This window comes from Anas acuta, chromosome 3, assembly GCF_963932015.1.
Source record: "Anas acuta chromosome 3, bAnaAcu1.1, whole genome shotgun sequence".
NCBI lineage: Eukaryota > Metazoa > Chordata > Aves > Anseriformes > Anatidae > Anas > Anas acuta.
Genome location: NC_088981.1, coordinates 73,097,616 through 73,110,255, shown reverse-complemented (window position 1 = coordinate 73,110,255; position 12,640 = coordinate 73,097,616).

The following is a 12,640-nucleotide window of genomic DNA, read 5'->3' as shown; positions in this document are numbered from 1 at the left end:
GTGGACTACAGGGCAGTCAATTCTGTGCAAGTGTTAATAACTGAAAATTATGCCTTATTATGTCAAAGTAAAACCCAGTATAAGCACACATGATATAGTGTCAGGTGATAATATCTAGGAGGCATGCTGAATCAATATTTTAGGAGTTTATTCATACAGCCTGAACCAAAACAGAAAAGTGTAGGAACGAGGTCTTCAAATTAATGAACACTGCAGCTGTTTAAAATGGTGATAAAATCTTGGGTGGCTATCTTTAGCATAACCATACCTACACACATTTACACACATGCTGCTAATTAGGCCTGCAACCTGTTTAATTCATCTGAAAGCTATGGCTTTGAGAAAGCTAGAGTTCTCATCTCAGTTCCTATAATACAAATATGGATACAGATTTCTCAGTTAATGTCTGCCTAACAAAAATCATATACAGAAAGAAAAATCACACCAAAAAAAAAAAATCCCCCAAAATAATATGGAAGAGGTTGGAATAGAGGTCCAGAGTACTGGACATTTTTCAGCAAAGCAATCCAGTCTCCAACAGTAGCCTTGTGTTGTAAAGATTTGTGACTGTCCTTGTAACAAGTTTCATTGGTCATTTTATCTTATGATAAGAACTACTCTTACCTTTCTAATTTCTAATCCTTTCTAATCCTGTTTCTTTTATAAATACTTCTGTTCACAGCACATTGTTGCAAAAAGCATAGTGAAGAATGACTCTATGTCAAAAATACTACTTACCAGAGTTTGGAGAAGCTCAGTCAAACTCCGATAGGTGTGAAAGAGACCTTTGTCAGCATCATTGTCCTATAGCTTAGCCAAGGTATAAACAGTAGGAGGAGTCAGGATAGAAAACTAATTTGTCAGTAAACAAATAAATTGATAAAAATGTTGGAAAAAAATCATCTGTGGTCCAAAGCACCAGACACTGACGTCACTACCTGAGCTATATCTGCTGAACTCATGGAATGTAGAGAAAACAGAAAGAGTTGAAGTTCTTACCAGTTTGCACATAATCGAGTGGACTGTCATCCAGGTTACACTCCTATAGTGTGGTGTTTTTGGCTTTTTTTTTCTTAAATCTTACTAACATTGTTAGCAAGGACTTGATCTTATCTGTCTTTGTTTTGGATTATGCCAAGGTCCCTTCTTACAGAAGACAAGGTTGATGTTTCTTATGACATTTTACTCTTTCAGATTTATCTACTGACCTTACATTATCTGAAAGGACAGCCTGAAATGCCCTAGAAATTATAGATATAACTTGATTATGCTATGAGTTATTTCCTTTCTCTAAGGTATAATTTACCCAGAGAAACCAGAGGCCAGCACAGGTCTTCACTTACTGCAGTTTCTGCCTGTCTCTTTATGAAGGGGTCATTTGAACAGCATGCTGTGTTGGAATCCAATTTAAGGGCAAGATTGTAGATCAGATATGTTGATGAGATTTTGTCAGATTTTCTTTGCTTTCTCCTATTCTTCCAATATGTCAGTATTAGATGTTGGACATCAAATTTATTGACATGAACAGGAACTGAAGAAAGGAGAGCAGTTCTGGTTATTCTTACCGCTGCTCCAAGTTTCCATTTCTTATTACTTTTCAGTAGCTTGGCTGTGATCCTATAGATTTTTCTTGGCACTTCCCATCAGAATTGTAAGCAAGCTTTATCTTGGCCATTTGCAATGACACTGTTCATCACTGAGTCCACTGTACAAGAACAAGTCCATGACTCCCCTCTCCCTCCTAGTGTCCCTCTTTTTTTGCCACCGCAAACCATCATAAAACTATAGTTCACAGTTGTAACAGAGCAGCTACTCATGCAGATCTTTTATAAGCAGTATCATTTCCTGAGACTTTAAAGATTGCCATAAAAAGAGTGTGGGAAGACTTTTTAGTTTTGTATCTACTTTGACAGTGAACCAATTTGGAAATGATTGTATTATCAAAACTGAAGAGGACTCGTCTGTAGGTTGAAGGCAAGAGCACAAAGCAGCAGCTGGAAAACTTAAATCAGCTTCACGACTGAAAATATGGAAGATAACTTCAGAATCAGAAATCACTTCTTGCACTGTTCTTAGAGAAACACCTACAATAAGACTTTATTTTCTTGTAGGAGTAGAAGTATTGTTTTGAGGGAAAAAAAAAAAAGGTTGGTGGAAGAAAATGAGAGATGCAGTGATCCATCCACATGTTCATATTACTCATGTAAAATACTTCAAAGTCCAATACTTGCTTTCATATGTTCTAACAAGTAATTTTATTCAAAATGTTAGTCCCTCAAAATTTCTTTCCTTAAATGTTTTTTATCCCCATAAGTTGATAAAAGTCCTATGTGAAGTAGCTTATTTCAAACAGACCTCATTCAAATGATAATTATTTTTTTTAGCTTTTGAAATAACCTTATTTTGGTTTTGTTTATTTTTATTTTCTCAAAATCAGATTCCTCTATTCTGAGAATTCTACACAAACTAAAATATATATATGGAGAGATAGATCAGTCTCTGCTTAGGCTCTCTGGATGTTAGTCTAATATAAAAAAATAAATAAAAATAAAAAGCATCACCTAGAATATTATGAACTTTTTCTACAGGCACACTTCTTCTGTTACCAAAAATGTGAATAGCAATGTGATATGGAGACATTAAAAGTGAATTGTAGGGGAAGTAATAACAAAGAAAGGGCGTAGATGTTTAACAATAAATAAATAAATAATTTTAAAGAAACTGGTATTATATATAGAGAGAGAATTTAGAGGAATTAGACAAATTTTCATATAATTTCAGAGTTCTATAATTTCAGGTATCATCCATCTTTAAAAAAAAAAAAAAAATCACTAACAACTTGATGGAGTATGAAAACACAAAATGGAGATTGTATTACAAATGTACCACTTAGTTATCACAAGGCAATCATGTCTTTCAATGCTGAAGTGATTTTTTCAGTGTATATGGGCTTGGTACAAAGTCACTTGCTAATGATATGCTTGTTAGAAAAAAACATATACTTTTTTTAAAAAGCTATGTCTTTGCATCTTACAAAAAGCATGCCTGCTTCTGCTCAATGGTTGAAAAGGTATTTCCAGCCTTAGCAACATTGCTCCTTTGTTCGCAAGACTGAAGATTTCTTTTCACATTTATACAATTTTTCACTCCATCACCTTAGCAGTCTTTACTGTGTCAAGAGTTGCAAAGAGGTGAAATATCCACTTGCTCTAGAGAACAACGGGTGAAAATCAAAACAAACCCCAGAAAATGATAAAGAGGAACATCAATAAACAGCACTATGAATGCAATTTTCTTAAGTAAGTGGGTAAACAAGCTCAGGGAATTAGCAAGCTTGGCAACAGTGTTTGTTGTGCTGCTAGAACTGTCCTGTAATGAATTACAATGATTAGTACTACCTAAGTGGTTCAGTTTCACAGAAAATTTTCCCAACCTTCTGTCATTAATCTTACCTGGCTTTATTACTAGCACTGTCACTGACAGCTTGGGTAGCTAAACTCCTTAACATGCAGTCTGAACCAGGATGCTCAGGGTTCGCTTCCTACAGCAGAACTCATGGAGTGAGGATGCCAGCCATGCCCTGACAGGGGTTTCTTTGGAGAGAAAGGAGGAGAGATTGTGAGCTGTGAGGTTACTAGAATGTACCTTTAGGTTTAAGATTCCCTGAGGAAAGTGTTTTCTACCCACCTCACATAATAGGGCTGCTTGGTCAAATACTTGGGTATTGAAAGTACATATTTTCAGTATGAACAATTGTTTCTAAGCATTATATTATTATAATAACTGTTTACTCTTCTTATTTTTATGTACCAGAATAATTCTATAAAGCACTTCATACATTACTGTCAAATGATTTCCATCCTCTCTTTCACAAACTTTATAACCACTTAATATTCAATAACACAAAACAAACAAGGTTTTGTGTCTCTAAGGCAAAAGCATGTTTTTCTTTTCACTTTCACAGACAGTACTCACTAGCTCCAAGGGAAGAGGGCATTTCTTTTCCATCTGCAGCCTCTAGGGATTAGAGTAACATGCCTGATTAGCAGTGATAACTCATGAAATGAATTACCTGTTTCATACTATTAAGCCTTAGAAAGGAAAAAAAAAAAAATGAGCACTTAGAAAAAAAAAAAGATGAGCACTAGGAGTGGATCCAGTGTCCTGTAGTTCCGCAGGAACTTTTTTTCCTTTTTAAAAATGGGGGTTCTGTTTCCCCTCTTCTAGTCAGTGGGAACTTCACCAGACTGCCACAACGTCTCAAATATGATGAACATTGTCTTAGCAACTACATTCACCAGTTCCTCAGGATCCGCAGATGCATCTCATCAGGTCCGTTGGACTTGTGCACCTTCAGGTTCCTCAGATGGTCTCAAACCTGTTCTTCTGCAGTGGGTGGTTCACCATTCTCCCAGTCTTTGTCTTGCTTTCTGGGGCCTGGGCCATGTGTGAGCTCTACCTCGTGAAGACCAAGGCAAAAAAATGTCATTGAATACTTCAGAATTCTCCATATCCTGGGTGATCAGGTTTCCCGTTTCTTTCCAGAGAAGGTCCACAGTTTCTTTATTCTTCCTTTTATCACTGATGTACCTATAGAAGCCTTTATTGTTGCCCTTGATGTCCCTGTCCAAATTTGATTCTAATAGGACTTCAGTTTACCTAACATGATCTCTGGCTGCCCAGACTATTTCTCTGTATTATTCCCAGGCTATTTATCCTTCCTCCCACCCTTTGCAGGCCTCCTTTTTCTATCTGAGTTTGCCAGAAGCTCCTTGTTCATCATTGCAGGCCTCCTGGCATTTTTGCCTGATGTCCTCTTTGTTGGGATGCATCACTCCTGAGCCTGGAGAAAGAGAGCCATGAATATTAACCAGCTTCCTTGGGCTCCTCTTCCCTCTAGAGTTTTGTCCCATGGTACTATACTAAGTAGATCCCTAAAGAGGCCAAAGTCTGCTCTTCCGAAGTCCAGGGTAGTGAGCTTGCTGTGCTCCTTCCTTGCTGCCCTCAGGATCCTAAACTGCATCATTTCATGGTCACTGCAGCCACTGCATTCAATTCAAGCCCTTGAATTTCACATTCCCCACTAGCCCCTCCTTGTTGGTGAGAACAATGTCCAGCACAGAACCTATCCTTTCTGGCTCCTCTATCACTTGAAGAAGGAATTTGTCATCGATGTATTCCAGGAATCTCCTGGATTGCCTACGCCTTGCTATGCTGTCCTTCCAACAGATATTGGAGTGGTTGAAGTCCCCCGTGGGGACCAGGACTTGTGAACGTGAGGCTTCTATCTGTCTATAGAGGGCCTCGTCTGCTTGGTCTTCTTGATCAGGTGGCCTGTAACAGACCCCCAGTCTAATGTCCCTTGCTCCTACCCTCCCTTTAATTCTGACACATAAACTCTCTGTCAGCTCCTCACCCATCCACAGGCAGAGCTCCGTACACTCCCTTTCTGCTCATTGACATAAAGGGTGATGCCCCTTCCTCATCTCCCCTGCCTGTCCTTCCTAAAGAGCCAGTATCCTTCCATTCCAATCTCCAGTCATGGGAGCCATCCCACCACAGATCTGTAATGCCAAAACATTTATGCTTTATATGACAAAACATAAATTATTCAAATTCAGGCTCTCTTTCAAAGCAGGCAGAATCTGAATTTGAAAGCATTCTGGATTATTTCAATTAATTCATGTTTCATTATATTTTTCTTTTTTTTTTCAATTTAGGCAGTCATTCATTTTACTAAATTACAAGTTGATCTTTCAAATTCAGTGAGATGCATGTGTTTTATTGTGCACTGAATTCAGGGAAACAACTCTATGGTGAAATATTCAATCAATGATTAAATGCTTTTTACACCTCCCACCCACTTGAGACTTACATATGTAAACTGCAACTTACATCCCCGGGTACTTCTGTAGCACTGGAAATCAGATATTTCTCAGGAGACATAATAGAAACAGTTTCTCTCTCATTGTGCAGTAACCCAGACAGGTGCTTATCATTTCATGGGGTGTGACTACCCAGCAAAGTCCCTCTCTCCTCCTTCCCCTTTGTGTTTCAGCCTTACTTTACCCTTCTCCTCCCATCACATTTGTTCCAGCAATAATAATTAACCCCAGCTGTAGGATTAAGTCCTGCCTCTCAAACCATGACACCAAAGCAGGACCTGTTTGGAAAGTTCATTCCACTCCCTAGCTCTAAAATGCTGATAAGTCATTGTCCACTCACAAAATGTTATGTGGAAAACCTTGCCTAAAGTATACCATGTTAAATTAAAATTTGATGTTTATCTTTCCTGAAAATACAACATTACTGAAATAATATTCAGCTTGATTCTCCTTGGAGATGGAAAGAGGTACAAGTACCAAAGGAAAGATTCATTCTTCAGCCTAAAAGCTTTTCAATATGTCGTATTATTTCTACAATAATAGCTTTTCATCATACAACTGCCAAACTTCCTCCTTCCACCATAACTGAATCCAAACATCTTACTCACCTTAAGTGAAGTTAGCAAGCTTTCTGGTTTGGACTGCCCTGACCCTATAGGCAGCAGAAAAGCTAATTTCTTCTTATTCCTATCCTTCAGCATCTTATTTTCTTCACTCCTATTCAAAAAGCAAACTTAATTTGTTTGAATTTCAATGGCAAAGAAGACAAAAATCATGAAGAAGCTAAGCTGGTTTTGCTGCTCCAGACCCTGCTTTCTTATCCAGAGGCAACTGTATTGTGATCATTGCCCTGGGGAGGCTGTTCCAGTATCTGACCACCCCCTTGGTGAAAAACCTTTTCCTGATTCTCTGATCAGCTGCTCATTGTCTCTCCTCATACAAGAACCAGGGCCCATCTCAGAAGAAGCAAGCAGGAGCCAGGGTCAACCCAAACAAAAGGAAAGGGTTCCTCCTGCAATGGACAGAAATACTTCCCAAAGGATAATAGGGATATGAGAAGGTGTTCTACCAAACTGGCAAAAAAACAGCAGAATCAAAATACTTCCTAAATTGAAAATAGTTGGAACACCAAAGAATACTAAGGGGAGGTATCATATTCACATATATTCCTGTTCTTCCTTGTCCAAAGGACACTCCTGGAGACTGGATTCTGGGGTAGATGGACCTTTGGTCTGAACCGGTACAACAATTTTTATATTCTGCATGTGTCCTTATTCACTTAGTAAACTGAGTGTTACACAGGTATACTGCTAGCCCACTGGACAACACTGCTCAGCATTGGACTCACCAAGTCCACCAGACTCAAAATGCTGTCTCCAACCTGCATTGGCCAACAGTGACTGTCATGACTGCTTCCCTCCAAAGGAATGCATGAGCATAATAACAGGGAGAGCCCAACATCATTCCTCCCTAAAATACCTTCCAGAAATTTGTAATTCACTGTCTTCCCATTCCCTGTTAGTATTTAACCATATTAAGTAGTAGTAGTAATAATAACAATTAATAATAATAATAATAATAAATTAATAATAATAATTAATAATAATAATAAACCATACTTATGAGCTATTATTTCATTCTATTTAAAATATTTAATTATTCTCAGGAAGTAATGCACTCATCACTCAGTCAATTCAATACCAGTGCCTGTATGACTAGGCTGTCTTTTAAAATAATACTCTTTCATAAAATGGCTGTCTTCTATTCTTATGACCTTGTAGCAACTATAAGAATTCTAATACCTACAGTAACTGTTTAGAAAAATATTGATCTGCATGTGATATTAAATGCTAAGCACTCTTTAAAGTGAAAGCCACAGTAAAAGTGATAAGCTTACTTAATGTCATCCAGTATTTAAAAAAATTAAAGCTGCTTAAAATCAAATTAATTTTATAAAAAGTTAGATTATCTAACCGGAAGGAAGGAAGGAAGGAAGGAAGGAAGGAAGGAAGGAAGGAAGGAAGGAAGGAAGGAAGGAAGGAAGGAAGGAAGGAAGGAAGGAAGGAAGGAAGGAAGGAAGGAAGGAAGGAAGGAAGGAAGGAAGGAAGGAAGGAAGGAAGGAAGGAAGGAAGGAAGATTGTCCAAATGATTACACTTAATGATTAGGCACAGAAAAAATGATCAATGCTTCATATGGTAGAGGAATACTATGTGAAGCTGACAAAGCATGTATGTTGAAGTTATCAATGGTCACACCCACAGAGATAACATACAAATCAGTAAGAACATTTTATTTCACATGGGGAAAAAAAATAAAAAGGAAATTCTATGTTCCCGTGACATTTGCTCTTACTAAATACTGGAACAATCACATTTTATTTGCACTAGTTTGGGCAGAAAGCACATTTTACACTTGTTTTTGCAAGACTTCACAGTGGCATATCACAGGCTTCACAGTTCTTGCTCTGTCAGGTGATTCTCTGTGCCTGGCTAAGCAGGAAACAGAAATATTTCCTCTCAACTTGTGACCAGCCACAAACACACCAGACTATTTAGGGGACTCAGTTTTGAATGGTCACTGCAAGATGTTTTCCACGCTAACGTAACAGAAACTAATGCTCACAGAGGCACATGCAGTGGCTATGCCTGGCAGAAGCCTGACATCCCGTGCTCAGTGGTGGCGGCTGACTTTGTCACACGCATTACTCACTGTGAGCTACTACCAGCTTATTTGGTTATGTCTTCAGGGATTAGGTTCTGCCACCAGACACACTTTAAACAAGGTTTTCTTTGAAAGAGTTCCCCTTGCAATTGGATTGGGAAGAACACCTGACAGATAGGAGTAGAGCAGCTGCCACAAGCAGTTAAGGCAGTGGCCCGCCTGGGTCAGCGTCCTGACAGCAGCCATTCCCCAGGGCAGAGATGTCTCTCCATCATCATGAATTACTTTGGTTTCAGTTACAGAGTTTACATGTCTGAGGCAGTGAGACTTCTGGTCGCCCTAGGAGCGTGAATCAACTCTGTGCAGAGGTAAGCTGGTGAGGCTGCCCACCTGGCATCTCTAACATGATATCCCCAAGGGCTGTGAGCTGTGACAGTGCTTTTTTATAGCATTATTATTAGTAATGCAGTAACTCCAGCAGACCTCAAGTAGGACAGGAATCTTATTGTCCTAACAGTGTTTAACGTTTTTTGAAAGGTACTGTACACCCAGAAGCATTTACGCCATACATTGGGTAGAAAGACAAGAGAGGAAGGTGGCAGAAGTCCAGCTCCTTGTCTGGAAGCACTTAAGATTTCACTAAAAATAATCACAGTAAAATAAAATTCATAACCCCTGCTGCTCAGCACAGTGCCTGAGAATGACTCTTCCCAAAAATGTTTTTCTGTACTCCAGCATACACACTAATATTTTACACTACCTATGATTTATTTTCTTAGGTAATTTGTTCCTTAAGATTCTATCATTGAAATAAAAAATTTCCCCCTGTATCTTCAATATGCTTAGACCAAGTACCTTCTAATAATATCACTGTTTTAACAGGATGAACTAGTTAGTAAACACAGATCACCTTTAAATCTACTAAGTAAAATGAAAGGAAGACCTTTTTCCAATATGTATTACCAGAATAATTTTTCATTTCTAATGAACAAATTTCCCAACCACAAATGGTTCAAAACTGGATAGACACTTTTGCCTTCACATAAGACTATGGAATGATGGTAAATCATGGCAACAGAAAAGGAGCAATTCAGCCTAACACCCTTCTTGATGCAAAGAGAATGTGTGGAAGAAAAAATTTTAAATGTCTACCATGGAGACCAACACCAGCCTACGGAGATTCTGGAGATATAAATGTACATGAGAGCGAGTATCAAATAATACTTATAGCATTTATAAAGAAAATTTGAGCTTCAGAAAAATGGTGACAAAAGCCTGTAGTTTGCAATGCAAAGAGTTTCAATTAAAAAAAAAAAAAAAAAAAAAAGAGAGAGAGAGTTGGACATAGACATACCCTTCATCTTTAGAATGGTAATCAGCAGAGTAGAATCATAGAATCATAGAATATCCTGAGTTGGAAGGGACCCTTAAGGATCGTCAAGTCCAACTCTTGACACCGCACAGGTCTACCCAAAAGTTCAGACCATGTGACTAAGTGCACAGTCCAATCTCTTCTTAAATTCAGACAGGCTCGGTGCAGTGACCACTTCCCTCGGGAGCCTGTTCCAGTGTGCAACCACTCTCTCTGTGAAGAACTTCCTCCTGATGTCAAGCCTAAATTTCTCCTGCCTCAGCTTAACCCCATTCCCGCAGGTCCTGTCACTGGTGTTAATGGAGAAAAGGTCTCCTGCCTCTCGACACCCCCTTACGAGGAAGTTGTAGACTGCGATGAGGTCTCCCCTCAGCCTCCTCTTCTCCAGGCTGAACAGGCCCAGTGCCCTCAGCCGTTCCTTGTACGTCTTTCCCTCCAGGCCCTTCACCATCTTCATAGCCCTCCTCTGGACACTCTCCAACAGTTTCATGTCCTTTTTATACTGTGGTGCCCAGAACTGCACACAGTACTCGAGGTGAGGCCGCACCAGCGCAGAGTAGAGCGGGACAATCACCTCCCTTGACCTACTAGCGATGCCGTGCTTGATGCACCCCAGGACACAGTTGGCCCTCCTGGCTGCCAGGGCACACTGCTGGCTCATATTCAACTTGCTGTCTACCACGACCCCCAGATCCCTCTCTTCTAGGCTGCTCTCCAGTCTCAATTCCGTTGTAATGGTCAACAGTTAAAAAAAGAGAGAACAATAACCATTTTTTAACAAGATTACCAAGTTACCAGGTTTACCATACCTGTAGAAGGTTTTTATGAGGGGTAATATTCCTCTAGGGTTAAAAAATGGTGAATTTGTTCATAGCATTTCATGCTAAATCCACAAACCTGTCTTCCCCCTGTGAACATTCCCACACTTGAAAGCTCCCATAACTATATACTACATGTATATCCATTTATCCATAGACTATCTTGGGACTAAAAAAAAAAGAAAAAAGAAAGGACATCCTTTGAAGGTATCTTTTTCCACTGCTATGAAGGGAGCCCAGATGACCAAGATTAAATACATAATTTCTAGATTGCTAAAGTCAAAGTAAAATCAACCTCATCTTAATAAGCTTCTCTGAAATCCCTCTGTTACAACTGAAGAGTGAGGCCTCTCAGGACCTGTGCTTCTTCTGCTGATCACCTGTGCCCCTCAGGTGAGTGCAAGGCACCAAAGTAGTAAGATGCTGCACTGTATGGGAGCCTCACATGGAAATTTGGGGGTTCCAAGGAGGCAACATCTCAAAAATAGCCTTCTCTGGGCAAACCTGGGTAAAGCATGTATACCTTTTCTTCACTATCACTTACGTACATATCTGCAGGTGCAATAAACACAGCTCCCAGTACCTCCCCAAAATAATGCAACACATTTCTCATCAGAAGGAAATGGCAATTTTTTGCTACATTTGTTCAGGTTCACATCCTTTGCATTTGTATGGCTAAAACAGGCAGAAATTCAGTACAGCTAAACGTTGTTTTATTGCCACCCTTGTAATTTTACCAGCTCAATAAAGCATCCAGAAAATGAGAGTGGCTGAATATAAAATTATTATTGATAATAAAACAGAGCCCAAAGATGCATTCTCCCCACGGTATCCCCCTCTATGACAGTCCCACACACTAAAAATGCTATTAAACATAACTTAATGTTTGTTTGACTTTGACAAAGAATTATCACACTTATCCATCCATGCGTTTTGTTACCATTTTTTTCCAGGGACAGGCAGCAACATGGAAATCAGCTGATGTGCAAAGCAATCCAGGAAGCACCCTAAGTGTATCACAGGATACTGCATGAGTTTACAAATTCAGTCAGTTAACTGTGAAGGAATTTCTGTCCTAATTTTTAAAATCCTGAAAACAAGGAACAGATGTTGAATATGTACTTGTCAATGCAAGAAACCTAATGAAGTCCAAATAAAAGGATGTGGAGAAGAACAGATGCAGCACAATGCTGAGGAAAATTAGAGAGGCAATGCCACCTATAGAAGGGCTCCTCTGGCAAATCCTCTACACTGTGTGTTGTCTTCCTGACCCAGGCAACAAAACTACAGAGCTGTGACATCTGCTGAATAAAGTCCATACCCTGCTTACTACTTCCTCTCCCTCCACTTGACCCAGTCAGCACTTTTTAAGCATTCAGACTGACTGGCACTTGTGAGGTCCCATCTTGATTTATTCAAATACATCTGGGGGTAGGGCAGATGCTTAAACAAGTATGCTGTGCACATTTAAAGAATGCCACTGAAGATGGCACTTGGTTTTCTCAGTCTTTTTAACGTGAGTTATGCAGTGATTAAAATAACTGAACTAGCTTAAAAATTCTGGGGATAAAATGCTCAAAAATAATGATTCAGCTCACACACAACTGTTACAATAGCTCCAGATTTGCCATTTCAAGAGAAAGAGTGAAATTTCCTTTCTTGTTTTGCCACAGTAAGACATTAGTGACATTTAGAAAAAATGATCATTCCTGAACTAGGCAGTTATGTTACAATACAGTTTACAACATGGAGATTTATTTTGGCTCGAGGCGAAGTTAAGATTAAAGAGATGGTGCCGCTAAGACTACAAAGGCTCATAAAACACTAAGCCATTATCATGACCTTAATATAGAACTTAGGATTCAAGACATCAGTGGTTATAATAGTCTTATATTCATTTAAA